Source organism: Haemaphysalis longicornis, unplaced genomic scaffold (genome assembly GCF_048455015.1).
Source record: "Haemaphysalis longicornis isolate Haplotype H1 unplaced genomic scaffold, Haemaphysalis longicornis Haplotype H1 scaffold_3, whole genome shotgun sequence".
NCBI lineage: Eukaryota > Metazoa > Arthropoda > Arachnida > Ixodida > Ixodidae > Haemaphysalis > Haemaphysalis longicornis.
In genome coordinates, this window is record NW_027526335.1 from 50,660,177 (window position 1) to 50,678,837 (window position 18,661).

General features: G+C 46.6%; 1 long non-coding RNA gene across 1 annotated transcript; it reads left to right on the plus strand.

Annotated features, from left to right (window-relative positions):
- Window positions 1-6,850: 6,850 nt before the first annotated feature.
- Window positions 6,851-11,081, plus strand: LOC144173248 (uncharacterized). The gene is made up of 3 exons (XR_013323201.1): window positions 6,851-7,147; window positions 7,758-7,844; window positions 10,941-11,081. It is a non-coding gene; the product is annotated as an uncharacterized LOC144173248 (long non-coding RNA).
- Window positions 11,082-18,661: the final 7,580 nt, after the last annotated feature.

Genomic DNA, 18,661 nt, shown 5'->3' on the forward strand with positions numbered 1-18,661 from the left:
TCACGGAGTATGCACGGCTGCATCTACAGCTGCTATCAACTCGACAGATGCGAGAGGCTTGGTCTCCAGCCCGCAGTGTTGCGGAGTTACCAGTCCGGAATCGGAATGAATCCGGAATCATTCCACATTTTCGCGACCCCGGAATGGAATGGGAATGGAATGGTGACAATACTTGAAGGAATGGAATGGGAATGGAATTAAGGGCATTTTGCCCGGAATGGAATGGGAATAGAATTACATGTATTTTCCCAAAATAAAGCACAGGTACCTTTTCCTTCTACGCGCGGTTTTTGTCAAAATATGCATAAACACGCAAAAGAACCCACCACCCAAGTTCAAACATCACCAAGCCGGAACCTTGAATTTAACAACACAGTACTGTTAAAATCGATTGGCTGGTTTCAAGCACGGTATATCTATAAGCAGCGACCCTACTACATTCTGCCCTTATATACAGCGCTGCTACGACATTCGTCGCGATTCTCCGCGTGATAACTGCAGCTCTAAGCCGTTGGTATGAGTGGTGGGGAACTACTGCGGAGGCATCCGCCCTCCCCCCTTCTCTCCCACTAACTGGGCCTTGTGATTTTTTACCTTGGCGGCGCACCTGCCCCGGCTGCGAGCTGTCTCCGTCCCACCCCCTCAACTTTTGTTTTTTGCTTCTAGAACCTTCGGCGACTCGCATCCAACCTTCCCGTCAGCTCGACGCTGGCGCGGTGCTTGTGTTCGCTGCAAACTTCCACATACCAGCTTACGCCCCATCTCACCTCGCGCTGCCCAGTTCTCCCCCAGGAACGTTTGCAATACTGTCCCTACTGTCTAGACACTTGGACGCCTTTGTCCGAAGCCGCGTCGACGAAGGCCTAAAATATTGGTTCGGGGATCCACCCGAAACCGGAGAGCCCATGAAATCGGAACTGCGGCCACGGCTGCGCTTCCTAGCTCCGACGCGGCAATGAGCTGCAGAATAAAGGCCGCGTTAGCTCAGTTCTAGGGAGCGTCTGCAAAATCAGCGAACAGCTCATGGCACAAACGAACCTCTCACCAAATAGAAGAAGCTCTTAATCGACCAGATTTAGGGGAAATCCTCAAGGTGGAGTAAGTTTCTATGAAGGAAAGTTTGGCACCCACCTGAATGCAGCCATAGCTACAAAGGAAAGGTAAACAGCTTTTTCCGAAACTTCGCAGTTGAAGAAAAATTCGCGCCGGTTCAGGATTCGAACCCGGGACCACAGCTTAAAAGAGAAGCAGTTTCTCTACAAACTGAGCTAACCAGGAGGCTAGCAGTTTGTAGCCGGAGAGCGAATTGATCAACAACTCGAACCGAAGGACAAGTGTTAATCGACCGGATTTAGGGGTAATCCCCAAGGTGGAGTAAGTTTCTATGAAGGAAAGTTTGACATCCACCTGAACGCAGCCATAGGGCTACAGAGGAAAGCTATAAAGAAGAAGGTCTCCGTCACCTGAACAGTCGCTACTGCAGCCGACAAAAATACAATAATTCTCGAGACGGCACGTAGACCTTTGATGACGACTTCTGCTTCCCCATGCTGGATATAAGACTGAAGTAACCGCACACCTGGCGCCTGAAAGGTAGGGAGAAGGAGGGGGGGGGGGGGGGAGGGCTCTTGTTGGCACTGCCACCGCGCTGGCTCCTGTGGGCGACAAAAGAAGCCCAATGATTGATTTTGGAGCACGATCATACTGTAAAAGCTGGGCGATGCTTCCCCCTTCACTTTCTGTGCTACCCCCCCCCCCCACCTCTTCCTCCTAGCTTTTTATGGGAAATAAACACCGATTTCATAGCGCACTGCCGCAAAGTTGCTCCTGTGCCCAGCGGTTCACGTACGCACAATACGTCCGCCAAAATGGCACATTGGAAACAGTTTTAAATGCAGAGCATTTGTATAACTCAGAATGTCACCCGTGCGTCGGCGCCCGCAGCAGCCAGCCTCCCCCTACACTACAAAAATAAATAACAGTTACCGGCGCCTGGTTTCGATCCCACGACCCTGCGGGCGGAACGCAAGGTACATGGTGCTCTACTCACTGCGCCACAAAACCGACACCGAATGAAAGGCTACGAACGCGCCTTATATCCTTGACTCATTCAAACTACGTCAAGAAGCTGCTGATACAACGCATTCACTACCTGTGGGCGGAACGCGAGGTACATGGTGCTCTTCCCACTGCGCCACAAAACCGACACAGAATGAAAGGCTACGAACGCGCCTTATATCCTTGACTCATTCAAACTACGTCGTCAGCGGCGTGCGTTGGCGACTCAGCGGCGTGCTAGCGGCGTGATAGCTGCGTGGTGTACACGTGATAGCACCAACCCCCCCAAACACTGAACGTTAACGCAATACACCCACCCCCTATGCGACGCATTTACTCGAGTCCCCCTCGCGGGGAGATGGACCCAATTTTTTTTATATTACCCGTGAAGAAAAAAAAAAACAAGCCGCACGCTGCAAGCTTTGTTCCGAAACGGTTCCGACGTATTCGACAGCGAACGCTAGCCGCTTTATCTTGCTTTCCCGACTCTCAAGGGCAGTTTTCAGTGTAAATGCGATGTCAGCTGACGTGGAACGCGTGTTTTCCACGGCATTCCTGATAATGACAGCAAAGCGAAACCGGCTCTCAAACACGTAGTTCGAGCAGCTCATGTTTGTAAAGCGCCACGTATAGGAAGAAGGCAACTGTTTTATTTTGCTTTGTTTGTTTTTAGAACTGATCGTTGAAGCAGCCGTCATTTACACTTTGTGTTTTGAAAATTGTACGGCGAAGCACCCATTTAGCTCATACCATTTTGTTACGTAATTTGATGAATGGAACCAAAATAAAGCTTTTTTTCGACCTTTCACTGCAGCTTGAGACCTTTATTACAGCATATAAAATTCACGATGACATCTAATTGCGATGCTGAGCACGAGGTCACGGGTTCGATACCCGGCCGCGGCGGCCACTTTTCTAATGGAGGCGAAAAGAAAAAAACCCGTGTGTACGAGGTTTCGGCGCACGTTGAAGATCCCCAGGTGGTCAAAATTAATCCGGAGCGCTCCACTACATCTCGCCTCATCGCCTTCGTTGCTTCGGCGCTTTAAACCCTACTATCAATCAACGAGGGCACTTAAGCACTTTTTCTGGTGTAGGGATTTCAGCAACACTAGACTGGCCGATTGCCGAACGTGTCCTTCTATTATTATCGTTATCATTTTTCTTTACTTTTTTTTTCGGTTGATCGCCCAGACCAGAGGACAGTTGGGGGAACCTACATTGCTACTCCACTTCATACAACTCCTGAAATTAGTTATACAGGCCTCAGTTATACAATGAGTTATACAGGCCTTGGACTCAGTTTTTGCTGAGCCCAAGGTCACAACGCATTCTCTAAGTCCTTCTTTGTTTAGCTAGATTCAAAGGTTGCGTGGTGTAAAAGTGTGAACGATCTCCTAATTTGTAAAAGAAAAAAAAACAAGACGCAAATTAGTGTAGGAACAAGTGCACTATCCCAGTATTCACTAACGAGAGAAAAAATTATCCCGGTGCATTGGTTCCAACTGAGACACCCATACAAAGGTTGCGCATACTCTAAGCACAGCCTGATCTTTCGATCGTGTGCAGTGGATGATACCTGACGCACGTAACTAAGCTTTTCGGCAAGGGCGACATTGCATGCTTGCACACACGCAAACACAGAAAGTTCTCAACCTATCCATACTTTCAATGCACCCTTGACATCCGTGAGAGCTGACGACCTCTGCGGCCAGTGATCCGTATTTGGTGCAAAGGCAGGACAAGGTGCTAGAGCGGTAACTCTTCCAACTGATACCACGATATCCAGAGCTTCTGTTCCCCGTTAACAAAATTATAGTTCTAACCATACTCACGACCGCTCCATACTCGTGTGAACTACTACTCGTGTAATACACGTTTAAGGAATATGTCTTCTTCAACCATACTTTTGTCAGTACAAAAAGAACATGTCGTCACTTTAGCCTTAACACATTCAGGCCTAAACAATATGAGAACACCACAACTCGTAAAGACATGCTGACCATAGAAATAACATAATAACTAACGGGAGAACTGCCCCTGCGGGAATTAGTAGGGTGATCGCACTGCACGAGATCAACCACAAAGCCCCTATCCGTTGACCTTGGGGACGTGTTTTGCGTGTTTTAGCAGTTCTTAACGAGTGTAATAACATCAGCTTAATGGTGTGTTTATTGGTAACTTGATAATCACCCGATAAAACGGGAAGGAATTAGAGGAATGGAATTGAACTGGACGGCCATTCCCGGAATGGGAATGGGCAATCTTTTGGAATTCCGAGGAACTGAAAGGAATGGAATTTAGGCGAATCGTCATTCCCCGGAATGGAATTGGAATGGAATGGGGACGCCCATTCCGCAACACTGCCAGCCGGATGGTACGGCTGCGTGCCTGCGGCGTGTGTAGGTGTAGTTATGCTTACGTGCGTGCCTTACAAAGGTAAAAAATGTGGGTAGCAAATCATCGGAGAAGCGTAAGAGCCAAGCAGTTCGTTTTTATTACCCACCACGTAATTACTTCCGCTATAGTTGTTGCAATCATTTTTTTACTTATTTGTTTTACCTTTCCAGACGTTCTCTTCCATAGCGTCATTGACATCTTTGTTGTGAAATCTTAACTTGCTGTTTTTTTGTGTGTGTTTGACGGACATTCGGTTTCTTTGCGGAGCGAATTCTCTAGCGTGGTTTGCAGAACTAGTTTGAGCATGTAAGCACTAAAAAACAATAGATAGCTGGTGTCGCTGTGGTTTAGCGCTGCACCACACACTGCGTCCACTCACATTTTACGGATGTAAACACACCACAAAATACCATGATTAGGGCCTCAGACACCTGGGTATTTGGTAAAAAATTGCTCTAAAACTAAGGTTATTCGCAACTACAATCAACCTTGGTTTACCACCCCGCCCAACCCCCCCATCCATCCTCCAGGGCCGGTGCCTTCACAAAGATGCTCCGATATTAAAGATGTCTCTCTCTCTCTCTCTCTCTCTCTCTCTCTCTCTCTCTCTCTCTCTCTCTCTCTCTCTCTCTCTCTCTCTCTCTCTCTCTCTCTCTCTCTCTCTCTCTCTCTCTCTCTCTCTCTCTCTCTCTCTCTCTCTCTCTCTCTCTCTCTCTCTCTCTCTCTCTCTCTCTCTCTCCCCGCTAGCATGAGGCAGCGTTCAGCAGCTTGACAGCCCGCCTGTTTTTCTACTTGCAAGCGAAGATACGAGGAGCAGAGACATTGCAGAAGCATCTTGATACACGAGAATTGTAACTCATGCATGAGTTTCCCGTCTGTCTGTCTGTCTGTCTGTCTGTCTGGTTTATAATGTCGTGGCATTTCTCAAATTGAACCTAACTTAAGTGGTTGTTACGCTGTGCTCTTCAAGGAAACACCCTTACATTGACAGTACTGAGAAAATACGGCGTCGGCTCGTTAGCGCTCTCGACGGGACTCCGACTGATTCAGTAGGCTGAAATGACAGCATGCCCACCAGAATGCTCATTATGTTTCTACGAACGGGAATATGCGCCCATCAGACGTCCACATTGACTTTCGGGGTGACTGGATGCTAACCGCACCGACAGGGACCTACACACTAAACTTTTTTACACCCTTTTGGCCAAAAAGGGTGTAAGATAATTGAAAAAAGGGTGTTGGGAGGCCCTTACGCCCTTTTTCTTGAATCTCAACACCCTTTTTTGTAGCTTTCCACCCTTTTTGCGTGAAAAAAAGGGTGTTGACCAACCTCAACACCCTTTTTTTTTGGAAGGGTGTTGAAAGTGTGTGGAAAAGGTGTTCAGCTCATCATTGATTGAGGTCATGCATGCAATATAATTTCAAAAAGAAATCCCATTGTACCATCCACCCAACCTCGTCAAAAATGTTCAAAAGCAAAAAAAAAAAGCTGCCGAATTCAATAAAAAGCAACGGCAGCACCAACGTTGAAACAGGAAAAAATATCAGCCCTTGCTTATTACGACATCGACAGAATAACACTCCCCCTCCCACTTTTTGTTTTCTACAGCCTTTCACGGAGCACAGCACAACCTTGAACTGTGACATCTGTATCATCATTCCGTCGTTCCCTGTTCCTCTCCTGCCCCACCAGCACAATCATAGCCCCCTCTGACAACAGTCATTCTCGTCACTCAGTGGAGTTATAAAGTACTAGCAATCACAATTTTATTCCATTCGTATTGTTAGCGACCGTAGATATTGTGTACAAATGCAATGAACAGACCACCTAGTTTCTCCTGCAGAAACAACGTTGGAGAACAAGGCAGATATCAAAAGAAAACAAAAGTTGGGGAGGGAGGGGGCATGAAATCGGGCGCTAAATAAACAGACGCCAAATAATAATACGATTACTTACACTAGAACACTGCCAAATGTCATTGCGGAGTGTTATCTTACTATCTGCTGCTTTTTTTAACGTTCAAATTGAGCGCCAAAAAACTCAGTTCGCGTTTTGTGTTTGTAAACTTAAAAAATATAAGCTTCTTTATTATATTACACACAAAAAATAATAAGTTACTGTTATATTCAGTAAAATAGGCAATTATTTATTGTTGTCGTTTTAATTTGTTTACGCAACTCGCTGCCAATGGCCGAAACCCTGAGTACGGCGTGCGGCGGCGCGGCCAGTTACCTCCTCGAATCGTCCCGTGACCCGTCTGGCGTCGATTGTGATCTGGGGCGGTATTCTCGAGTTTTGTCCCTTTTGCGTCCCTTTCGAAAGTGTCCCTTTTGGCGAGCCCTGATTGGGTAAAAGTAAAAAACCGGAAGTGACGTAACGCAAGCGCAACAAACCTACTGTCACCGCCCAGTGCTTAACCGGAAGTACGTCACGATGAAAGGGACGCAAAAGGAACGTTTTCAAAAGGGACAGTTACGAGAATACCGCCCCTGTGGTGTACCGTCGTGCCGTTAAGCAAGCGCAGTTATCAGGGTTAATTGGGTCCCTCGTCGTTTTCGGTTGTGGCTGTCGTGTTCGACTTCGCGAAGAAATATTTGAGAACAACTTTGCACCTGAAGACGGCTAATTTCGTTTGGCGCTTGCCCCTGAACGTCGCTCGCTCTTCTGCGTCGTTAAACGTCCTGGCAGGTAAGCTGTCTCGTCACATTTGCCGCCTTTCTTGTCACTGGATGTCGTTTGTAGCTGTGATCGCCGCTTTAAGGATTCGTTAACAGGAGCCCGCGTGTGTGAATTGTTTAACTGAACTGGCTAGGTTGAACCTAGAGGGCTGGTCTCTAGAAAGGCGATGTACGAAAGAACATTGTGGTGCTTGCATTGAGCGCTGAACGCACTGGCGCTCAGTAACGCAGCGGCGCTCAGTAACTCAGTAACGTTTCCCATTCCGGAGCACTATATTGAACAGCTTCAGAGTTCACCACTGCGAACCACGTCTTACGCGTAGTTTATCAGAACACGGGCGGCTACTCCTCTAAACTGTGCTGCGCAGCGTTTACGGCTTCGTGAATCACCGCTGTCGTTTGTGCCGTGTTGGGAATAGCGAGGGAGAATCGTTTGCGAGCGAATGTGCGCGCCTCGCAAGCTTCGTTGCGTTTGCGGTGAGCCACCTCACCATGTGTACGGTGCCGCTGTACGCGGGCATTGATTTTGGCTGAATGTTGTGTTGCCCGAGTTGTAACATTCGTGCACCCAATACTTTTCATTCTTGCCTGTGTGGTAATCATGTGTCATCCTGTTTTAGACCTCTGGACGGTCTGAGCACATCACGTCCCTCCATTCAACCGGACAAGAGCCACAAGCATTGTCAACAGTGTTTGGCCGCCAGAACGTAAGTTTTCAAACACAGTTTTGGTAGCAAAGTGGGCTACCATACTTGAATAATGTTCGATCACTTGAATGTACAAGTTCTCGCCCCCGTAACAACAATTATTGGTGTTTCATGCATAACCTAACATGTAGCCACTAAATGGCAACCTTTGTTGTTAATTTCGGAAAACTCAAAGTTTCACCCAAAATCATAATGTGGGCGTAGCAGTTAATCACCATGTATAAGAATTTCCTGGTGTTATTCATGTTTACGGTGAAGCCATCTTTCTTAGGTACACAAAAATGTTATTACTTTCGTAGTTTAGTCTTCGATAAAGCCTTACCAGTTCTGTTTTCAGCTATTTTTTTTTATGTTTATCATGTGAATTGACAGTCCTTGCGGTCCACTTTTTCAAATCGTTATGTAACTGCCCGTACCATTTAAAGAGGCCTGATTGGGGTTCTGAAGGCTGCGATTTACGCACGCTAGTGCTGTACCGCCAATAAAGAAACATCCTTCCACAAAGAAAAAGATTTGAAAGTATAAAGTATCAGCTGCATTATTCTTAACTGGAACATGCTAATTGAAAGGCCTGGGGCTTTTCCTGAAAGCACTGTGGATGTTATGAGAGAGGAAAACCACTCAAACACATCTGTCAAGGCCGTTGCTGCTTCAAGATGCGTGCAAGCATTGAGTCTTCTGAGCAATACATTACACCCTTTTTTTTAAACCGACGTGCATGCTGAACGTACTCTTGATTGGGCGTGTGCCAGGCGCGTAGCCAGGAATTTTTTTCGGAAGGGGGGGGGGGGGGGGGGCGTGGTCGACCAAAAGATGGGACGGGGAAATATGTAGGCAAGGCATCTTGCGCGTTGTTTTGCAAACGAAGCTTGAAATAACTGACTTTAACATGCGATTTGTGTATGCTCAACACTAACCGTAAAGCCCACCTTAAGGAGCTTAGATGGTGATGATAATGATGATCACCTAAATTCCCGTTCGCTGGTCTATGGGCAGACCACGGGCGATTCATACGTCCGCAGAGCAGGTGGTTAGGTGGACCCGCGCTCGTGAGCGTGATCGTGAGTGCGCTCGTGAGTGGCGCGCGGTCCCCGAAGTTTGTCGGGCGGAAGTGGAGGCCAACACTGGTTGTTTACTATCAAGATTCTCATGTTTTATAAAAGATTTTCCTTTAGAAAAGGGACTTTTTCTTGTCAGCTATGAAGTACAGTCGAGCACGATTTGAAGGTTAATGCGCCAGCATCGAGCGGCCAAGCGGGCCACCAGCCCACGGTTTCGTTTCGGAACCATGAAAATCGAGATTTCGCCCTCTTCGCTCCCTTGTTGGCTGTTCTATTATACAACAATGACCCGCACGACTGACTTGCCACCCTTTGGGTTTCAAGCTGTACATTCGTTGTTATCAAGCACAGACTTGGACTTGGTTGCCCTTTATCTACGCCGACGATAACGGAACTTGCATGGAACATTTGCTAAAGCTGGTGTTCTTTCTGCTTCGTTTGAAAGAGTAGCTTTCCCGCGACAACCTTCAAATCGCAGTGAACTGTACATGCGGCGAATTCGTATATTATGGCGGTGAAGCTAGCAAACGTGCGTCTTCGTCCTTAAGTAATCGCCTTTTTGTTATTTTTTGTGCTAGTAACGTGAGTAGTAAACTTGCGCTAAGCGGAACACCTTATTGCACTGATGTTGAATGTTGAGCTTGTTGCACGTTTCTTAAATTTCATTATATTTCTATCTGTTAAATCGAAACAGACATGGCTTCAGTAAAATTCTGGTTAAGCAAATACACAATGCTGATCTTAACCAAGAGGGAGGTCAAGGAAACAGTGGAATAGTGCCAAAAAAACAAAGCTCCGCAATAAGGAGCATTGTGTAGTTTTGTTGATGTGGAGGAAACACAAGATGGGCAGAGCAATGTTTTTCATGCAGCAGAAATTATGGATCTGCAATAGTCAATGAAATGCGATGTCGGTAGAAAAATAAACATATCAAGGATTGATAGTTGACTGAACAAAATACAGCGACATGCTCTGTCATGTGATTATACTTTGTACCAGTGTAAAGACAAGGAATGACACGCTCCCGTCCACATGTAAGCCTATATGAGGCTTTTCCTGCTGTTCTGCCATTCCCCGGCCGTGCTGTTCCGCCAGTGAAACAGTGGGGCTGTTTCGATCGGCTCGCGGCAGGCTCCCGGCGCTTGTCGGTGTATCCGGCGCGAAATGCAGCCGGGCTGTATATATTGACAGGTACAACACCATCCTGAGCGGGCGCAGGGATCAGACGTTGACATAGCCCTTGTTTTCAGCTTTATATGAGCAAGAATGTCCTTAAAACTGCAGGTTCGGTGCCTGCAGGTGACTTCAGGAGGTTTTTCAGGCTGCTTAAACCGCACCCCAGCCTTGGCATAAAACATTATAGGGGTGGGGGGGGGGAAGGGGGGGCGGGGCACTGGCCCCCCTTCTCCCCCCCCTTCCCGGCTACGCCCTTGGCGTGTGCTTATTCTTTCTTGCATCCACCACATTCGAGTCGTCACGTTGATTTGGGAATGCTGGAATCCAGCATATGCTGGCAAGATACAAGAGCTTGAACACAACCCACTTGCCCGCAATGAGTTTTCAAAGATCTCCACCACCTGAAGGTACTGAAGTGAGATGTAAGCATTGCCTGAAAACCATACCAGATGAGGGTACCAAATCATAGTTATGGGTCTTTCTCGCCCATTTACGTGTTCTGAACGAAAAAAGTGCCATTTAAAGGTGACACGTTCCCTGCCGATTTCTGATGCCTGATTAAGTTTGTGGGCATAAATTTAGCGGCTTGCTCACATGTCTAACGTGTATGTGTGCTTGTTAGGAGTGAAGTAGGTAAAAATTGAAAGGTTTGATTGTAGTTGTGCATAGATTACCTACATTGTTTTCATTCCTAGAAAAGAAAAGTTGAGGTAACCCTGCCAATTGTTCTGCATTGCTGCGTTTTATTATGCTTGTATGATTCGTAGAACCTGCAGGAGTTCAGCTGCTTGTTAAAGGAGAAATGAACAGTGGTACAAAAAGAAGAGCATCTACTAAATAAAAATCTTCACAATCGCAGGATGCCAACGGTCCACCTACCAACTTGTGTCCTGCATTGTTTCTACTGGGTGGAGCGGCGCATGGAGCATTTTTCAGCTTCTCGAAGTTTGTGATCAAGCGCTGCCCCAAGTGAAGGATGCCACAGAGGGGTCTTCTGTTTTAATACCACAATTTCATGTGCTGAGCACTTACTCGTACGGCATTTTAAATATTCATCATCCCAGAGGGTATGTTACCTCCGTCTTGGGTGGATTGTGGCTGCAATCAGGTTATTTGTGACAGAAACAAGTGAACCACGTGGTGAGCGTCATTGAGGCCTTGTTGATTGCGCATGCTTCTGAAATAACATTATCATTCAGCTGAATACTTTCTAAATATTTCAATTTGTGAACAAAATATGATAAAAGTCATGATTAGTTGTACTACAGTGCAGGAAAGAAATGCCAGCATATATTTTAAGAGCCTCTGATATTTCAGGTCATTGGCTGGTGAGCAATAAAACAGAACTGAAAATTGTTTAAAGTGAAATCAAATATTTGTTGTCACCGGTGCATGACCCGTAGCAAAAGCTATCTGGTCTCCCAATTTCAAATGAGACCGGAAATGCCAAAAAAATAAGGAAATAAACAAGACAGCTCTCTACAATAAACCAATTCAAAGAATTGCTCAATGTCTATAAAGTGGTGATTCAGGCGGGTTAGTTCGGTGTTGATGAAATACAAGCAGGCACTCGCCTGGTCAAAAACAAATAAACAAATAAAGACGTTTTGGGGGCCCTACTGGTCCCTTGATCACAATGAAAGGGGGGGTGAAAGGTCGCGATTATTTATAGGTTCGGTGGCGCAGAGTGCGCATGTATGTCTCGGGGAGATTACCCCGCGACCGGTTAATCGTGTTTTTAGTTGGTTGAATATGCACTGATTCTAAAAGTAGTCGTGTCGACAGGCGCTTCTCTGATGCTATTATGCTTGCGGAATCCCAATCGATGACGTGGTCAGTAGCCAGGTGATGATCCGCCAAGGCATTTCAGCTTGCATTGCCTTTTTTGACATCGTTATGGTGCTATTGAATTCTTTCAAAAATTTCCAGTTTCACCTATGTAGGATGCGTCGCAATCCTTGCATGGAATTTTGTAGGCAACTCCGGGGAATCTTGATTTTTCTAAAGGGTCCTTCACGCGTACCAGCTTCTGCTTAAGCCTGTTTGTTGGCACGTGTGCAATTTTAATGCCATATGTGCCAAACACCCTTGCAAGAGCTTCACTGATGCCTTGCGTGTAGGGGACGGCAGCGCGTTTTTGCCCGTCTTCAGGAACCCTTTCGGAGGAGGCAACTGAAGCCCGCAATTGTTGCGTCCTCACAAGCTTTGAAGGGTAGCCATTGCTACGAAGGTCCTTCCTTACCACGGCTAGCTCTTGCTTGCGCAGACCAGGCTCAGAGCAGATTCGTGATGCGCGTGAGAAGAGTGCAGCGGCGACGGAGCGTTTTTGGCCTATAGGATGCGCAGAGTCGAACCCCAGGTATCTACCCGTGTGGGTCGGCTTTCGATACACACTGGTTGTAAATCCTTTGGCCGACCGTTTCAGAAGTACGTCGAGGAAGGCGATCTGTCCGTTATTTTCCTGTTTCATGGTGAACTGGATGCTTGGAACACAATAGTTTAGATGCTCAATTAAAGGCATTACGTTTCGGCGGTGGATCACACAAAAACAGTCGTCTTTGTAGCAGACAAAAATCTTAGGGTCGTCTTGTACGAGCATAGCGCAGACTTTTCTAGAGCCTCTAAGGCAATATTCGCACAGACTGCTGAAACGGAAGCTCCCATCGCTGTTCCAAACCGCTGCTTATAACATTCTACGTTGAAAACAAAACATGTGTTCTGCAGGCCAAATTCCATGCAAAATTACGCGGTCCGGAGTTGCAAGGATCTACTCGAAAACGATGCATCTCTGCCTTCACGTTCGCCAATTGAGACGCAAGACTTATATCGTCTCCTGGAATTTGGCCTGCAGAACACATATTTTGTTTTCAACGGACACTATTACAAGCAGCGGTTTCGAACAGCGATGGGATCTTCCGTTTCAGTAGTCTGTGCAAATATTGCCTTAGAGGCTCTAGAAAATTCTGCGCTATGCTCGTACAAGATGGCCCCAAGATCTTTGTCTGCTACGTAGACGACTGTTTTTGTGTGATCCACCGCCGAGACGTAATGCCTTTATTTGAGCATCTAAACTCTTGTGTTCCAAGCATCCAGTTCACCACGGAACAAGAAAATAATGGACAGATCGCCTTCCTCGACATACTTGTGAGATGTTCGGCCAAAGGATTTACAACCAGTGTGTATCGAAAGCCGACCCACACGGGGTAGATACCTGTGGTTCGACTCTGCGCATCCTATAGGCCAAAAACGCTCTGTCGCCGCTGCACTCTTCTCACGCACATCACGAATCTTCTCTGAGCCTGGTCTGTGCAAGCAAGAGCTAGCCGTGGTAAGGAAAGACCTTCGCAGCAACGGCTACCCTTCAAAGCTTGTGAGGACGCAACAATTGCGGGCTTCAGTTGCCTCCCACGAAAGGGTTCCTGAAGAATACAGGCAAAACCGCGCTGCCATCCCCTACGCGCAAGGCATCAGTGAAGCTCTTGCAAGGGTGTTTGGCACATATGGCGTTAAAATTGCACACGTGCCAACGAACAGGCTTAATCAGAAGCTGGTACGCATGAAGGACCCTTTAGAAAAATCAAGATTCCCGGAGTTGCCTACAAAATTCCGTGCAAGGATTGCGACGCATCCTACATAGGTGAAATTGAGAGCATGACGGAATCCCGTCTGGCCGGGAGGGTACATAAGGAACGAAAAAGAGACGCCGACCAGTCCAAACAAAGCGTACTGACGTTTCGGCTTCCAGCACGGAAGCCTTGTTCACAATAAATGCATCACCAGAAGTGGGTCGTTTAAGTGGGCTTGAATAATGGCTGCAAAGAGCGTGCGTAGATCGGGTTTAGATTTCAGTCGTTACGATTGACCGTGTTAGATGTGGTCTGAATGATTAGTGATTCCAGATGTAGCCGTGATGCGGTCACTTTTTCTGTAGCGACGATTCTTGCATTGTCCCAATCAATCTTGTGGTAATTCACGACGCGTGTTCGGCTAAAGCATTGTTGCGGACGCTTCTATTCTTTACGTTACGTGCGTGCTGCTGCAGACGATTCTTATAATTTCCTGATTCCCCGATATACACGCCGCTGCAGTCTGCACAAGGTATCTCGTATACCACACCGGGGAAGCGCTCCTTGGGCAAGCGGTCCTTGACTCTCACGAGCTCATGGCGCATCTTTTTGGCTGGAACGTGGGCCACCTGTCGAAGTTCCTGCACCAAGTTATGGCTCCGCTCGTCGGTAAAGGGACCACTCACGTTCGTAATTCTTTCGATTTTGTCGAGAAGACTCGCAACACCGTGATCGAGAAAGACGACTTGATGGTGTCCTTCGACGTGAAGTCCCTTTTCACGAGCGTTCCGATTGACCTGGCTGTCAACGTATGCACCGCTGCTCTCGAGGCTGATGAGACGTTGCCCGGGAGATCACCGATGGATGTGCCAGAACTACGCAGGCTTCTCGATTTTTGCCTGAACAATACGTACTTCGTCTTTATGGGCCATTTTTACAAGCAAAGGCAGGGGACTCCAATGGGTGCCGCTATTTCGGTCACGGCGGCGAACCTGACCATGGAAGCGCTGGAAGCACGCGCGCTAGCCTCCTTCGCCCCTCAACCAAAAGTGTTCTTGCGTTATGTCGACGATTGTTTCTGCGTCGTTCAGAAAAACGCGGCGAACAGCTTGCTGGCCCACCTCAACAGTATGGAACGTGCCATTCAGTTCACGTCAGAAGAGGAGGCCGATGGCAAACTTCCCTTCCTGGACGTCCTCGTGTCTCGGCAGGGCCAGAGGCTACGTTTCAGCGTATACCGCAAGGAAACGCACACAGGCCGCTACCTGAACTTCAACTCCGTGCACCCCGCTTCCCACAAGAGGGCTGTTGTTAGCACGCTACTGCAGCGTGCGAAAAGATTGTGCTCGAAGCCCGAGGATGCGGCGATGGACATGGCAAAGGGGTGCGACGACCTGGCTAGCTGCGGTTACCCGAGGCACTTTAAAAATGCAACGGAAAGCCAACTGACCCGACGGGGACAACTGGACGTGCCTCCTGCCCGATGAAGCGAGCTCCTGTGCCCTACCTTCCAGGAACAAGTGAATGTTTGGCACGTGTCCTACGGGAATATGACGTGCAGGTGGCCCACGTTCCAGCCAAAAAGATGCGCCATGAGCTCGTGAGAGTCAAGGACCGCTTGCCCAAGGAGCGCTTCCCCGGTGTGGTATACGAGATACCTTGTGCAGACTGCAGCGGCGTGTATATCGGGGAATCAGGAAATTATAAGAATCGTCTGCAGCAGCATGCACGTCACGTAAAGAATAAAAGCATCCGCAACAATGCTTTAGCCGAACACGCCGTCGTGAGTGACCACAGATTGATTGGGACAATGCAAGAATCGTCGCTACAGAAAAAGTGACCACATCACGGCTACATCTGGAATCACTAATCATTCAGACCACATCTAACACAGTCAATCGTAACGACTGAAATCTAAACCCGATCTACGCACGCTCTTTGCAGCCATTATTCAAGCCCACTTAAACGACCCACTTCTGGTGATGCATTTATTTTGAACAAGGCTTCCGTGCTGGAAGCTAAAACGTCAGTACGTTTTGTTTGGACTGGTCGGCGTCTCTTTTTCGTTCCTAATCCTACATAGGTGAAACTGGAAATTTTTAAAAGAATTCAATAGCACCAGAACGATGTCAAAAAAAGGCAATGCAAGCTGAAATGCCTTTTCGGATCATCACCTGGCTACTGACCACGTCATCGATTGGGATCCCGCAACTATAATCGCATCAGAGAAGCGCCTGTCGACACGACTACTTTTAGAATCAGTGCATATTCAACCAACTAAAAGCGTGATTAACCGGTCGCGGGGTAATCTCCCCGAGATATACATGCACACTCTGCGCCACCGAACCTATAAATAATCGCGACCTTTCACCCCGTTTCATTGTGATGAAGGGACCAGTAGGGGCCCTAAAACGTCTTTATTTGTTTATTTGTTTTTGACCAGGCGAGTGCCTGCTTGTATTTCATCAATAAATCACCCTCCCCTGACGAGTTTTCGTCGAACCTTGGACTCTGTTAGGTGTCAGTGGGTTTACACAGCCAAATTGTGGGGACGCACATAAGCTCTTAACAAATGAGCTGCGTGGTGGCTATGCACTAGCCATGGTTTTTATTAGTTGCCTTGATGAATATGATCTTATGTCGCAGTGTTTTAGGTAGCTCACTCGCACATTATTCCTTTATTTTTAGGACATTGTGGAGTGTCCAATGATTTTTCGTTCTATTTCTGATTTTTATTGCAACTGTAAATATATCAGGAGTCCCGTAATGAGTTTCTGGCGGTAATAGAGCACTAATGTGTGCATGAAGGCAGCCTAAATAAAAAAATTGGCTGCCTTGCCTTTGCTTAGAGGGGCCATGCAGACAACACACAAGTTTCGTTCATTCGACAGATTGCCTCGTTAGAATCATACTGACACCATTTTTAACGCGCACTTCACTCGAATAAGCTATGTAATTAGGAAAAAGGGAATGGCCATGCGACCCACTAGCTCATTTCCCACAGCAGTACCTATGATGTCATATGTCCCCAGCTGTGCGATTGGCTGAGGCCGGCAAAAGCAAACGCAAATGGGGCAGGCCTTATAAACATGCCGAATGAGCTATTTGCGCTTAAATGTAATGCATATTCATTTTACAGCAGTAAAAATGGTGCAGTAAACAATGAAAGTTACGAAAATACGCGTAAACATACAAGTATCGATGCGCACTGCTGTTGGTACGGCGTGCACAATGCTTGTTTTAGCTGGACAGCACTCCGCCGCTTTGGAGTTGGCTTGCACGGCACTGGCCGATTGGCATAGGCGATGTTGTCTTACGTGACCCTGTTTGTCGAGGATACCCCATGTTTCACAAAACCATTACTTTCTACAGTAACGAAAACAAGCCAGGTGCAGACGCGATAAAAAACAAAGCAATGGCAAACAACGGTTCGTGGATGAGTATGGTAGCTCCACCTGGGAGGACTGATGGCTAGCAAGGCTGCAGACCCGAGTGACGCAGTAGTTTGTTTGATTACACGCACTTACGGCTTCATTGCTGACATCCCAAAAACACACGATATGGTGGGAGAATCAGGCTTTTAACCTAAGTTAATTTCTCAGTGAATTCAGCATCATTTGCTGCCGGTCAAGTGGTGGGGGCACTTATAAAACAGGAAATATGTCGAACGAAACGAAATTCTATGTTGTCCCAATGGCCCCTTTAATGCACTGTATTATATTTTTGGTTGCTGTAGTGATGTCACCATGAAGGAACCGCAGTAGACAAAGTTAATGTCAGCGCTTTCCATGCATTTTTTGTGTTTGATGGAAACAAATATAATACTCTAACCAAGGACTTTATCCGAAGCGTTCCCCGTTTCGGAACCTACTTGGCTCCGTCATTAGAACTGTCTATGTTTGACCAAGAGTAATAGTTCTACATATAAACAATTTTTTTGTTTGCTGCAGCGGATCAGAGGCTAGGGCACAAATAGGGGGTAGGACAGCTAGATATCTGTTCATCTTTCGCCGGCTTGCTTGTGTGTGACAACTGTATCTAGTTGTCGATTCCAATTTGTTGTGGTCAGTTTTTCTCAACTAAATTGTAGCTTTTTAAAGATTATGGTATGTTTCTGTGGGCCTAAAGGGTTGCCTCATTGCATGTTTGGCCTATTTAGCGTTGAAAGCGGATATTTTGCTTCAAAGTGGAATGTCGGCCTAGCATCATGGTCCTTTGGTTGCTGCTCACTTTCATTCATGCCATTATTTTTTATATTATCACTTAAAATAAAAGTTAACCAATCTGCTGTCATTTTAATTTTGTCACCTGCTTTATACTTTCTTTTTTTCCAACTGTCTGTAAGGAGTGGCAATTCGTCTTTTTATGATACCAAGGCATCAGACTGTGCTAGTTGGTACATGTTTTAATGGATGAAAAACCAGCGGAAAACACAGGGTACGGAAGAGAACGACGGGATAAGCTTGTCCCGTTGATCTCTTTTAACTGTGTCCTGTGTTTACCGCTGGTTTTTCATCCATTCAATTTTCATGAATTTGTTGAACAGTGATTAGTTTAAGTGTTCAAGCAATTTTTGGCTTGAAGGTTTCCTGTAGCATTTATATAAGTGCTCTCTGCTCTTTTTTTACCCAAGACCCCATTACCAGCCTTAATGAGATTGTCTTTTGTAGACATGAAGTTGAAATAAATATTTGTTTGCATTGCTTTGCATATTTTGAAAGAATTGCTTGCTCACTTTCTTTCAACCCTGTTTCTTAATCCTGCTTAAAGCATTTTTCCATGTTTATTTTTTTTTCAGAACCAGGAAGGGTGCTCATCCTCGGTTCTTGCTGAAGCACCAGTATCTGAACTTCACACGTGAGCTTTGAACACGCAGTAATAATAGTATGAAACATTTTACCAGTATTAGCTTGCTTTGTAGATGTCAAAGCTCTCGACAGTGTAGTACATTGTCTGGTATAGTGCACAATCTCTCTATTACAGCACCCGCTGGGTGCTGTTGTAGAGAATAAAT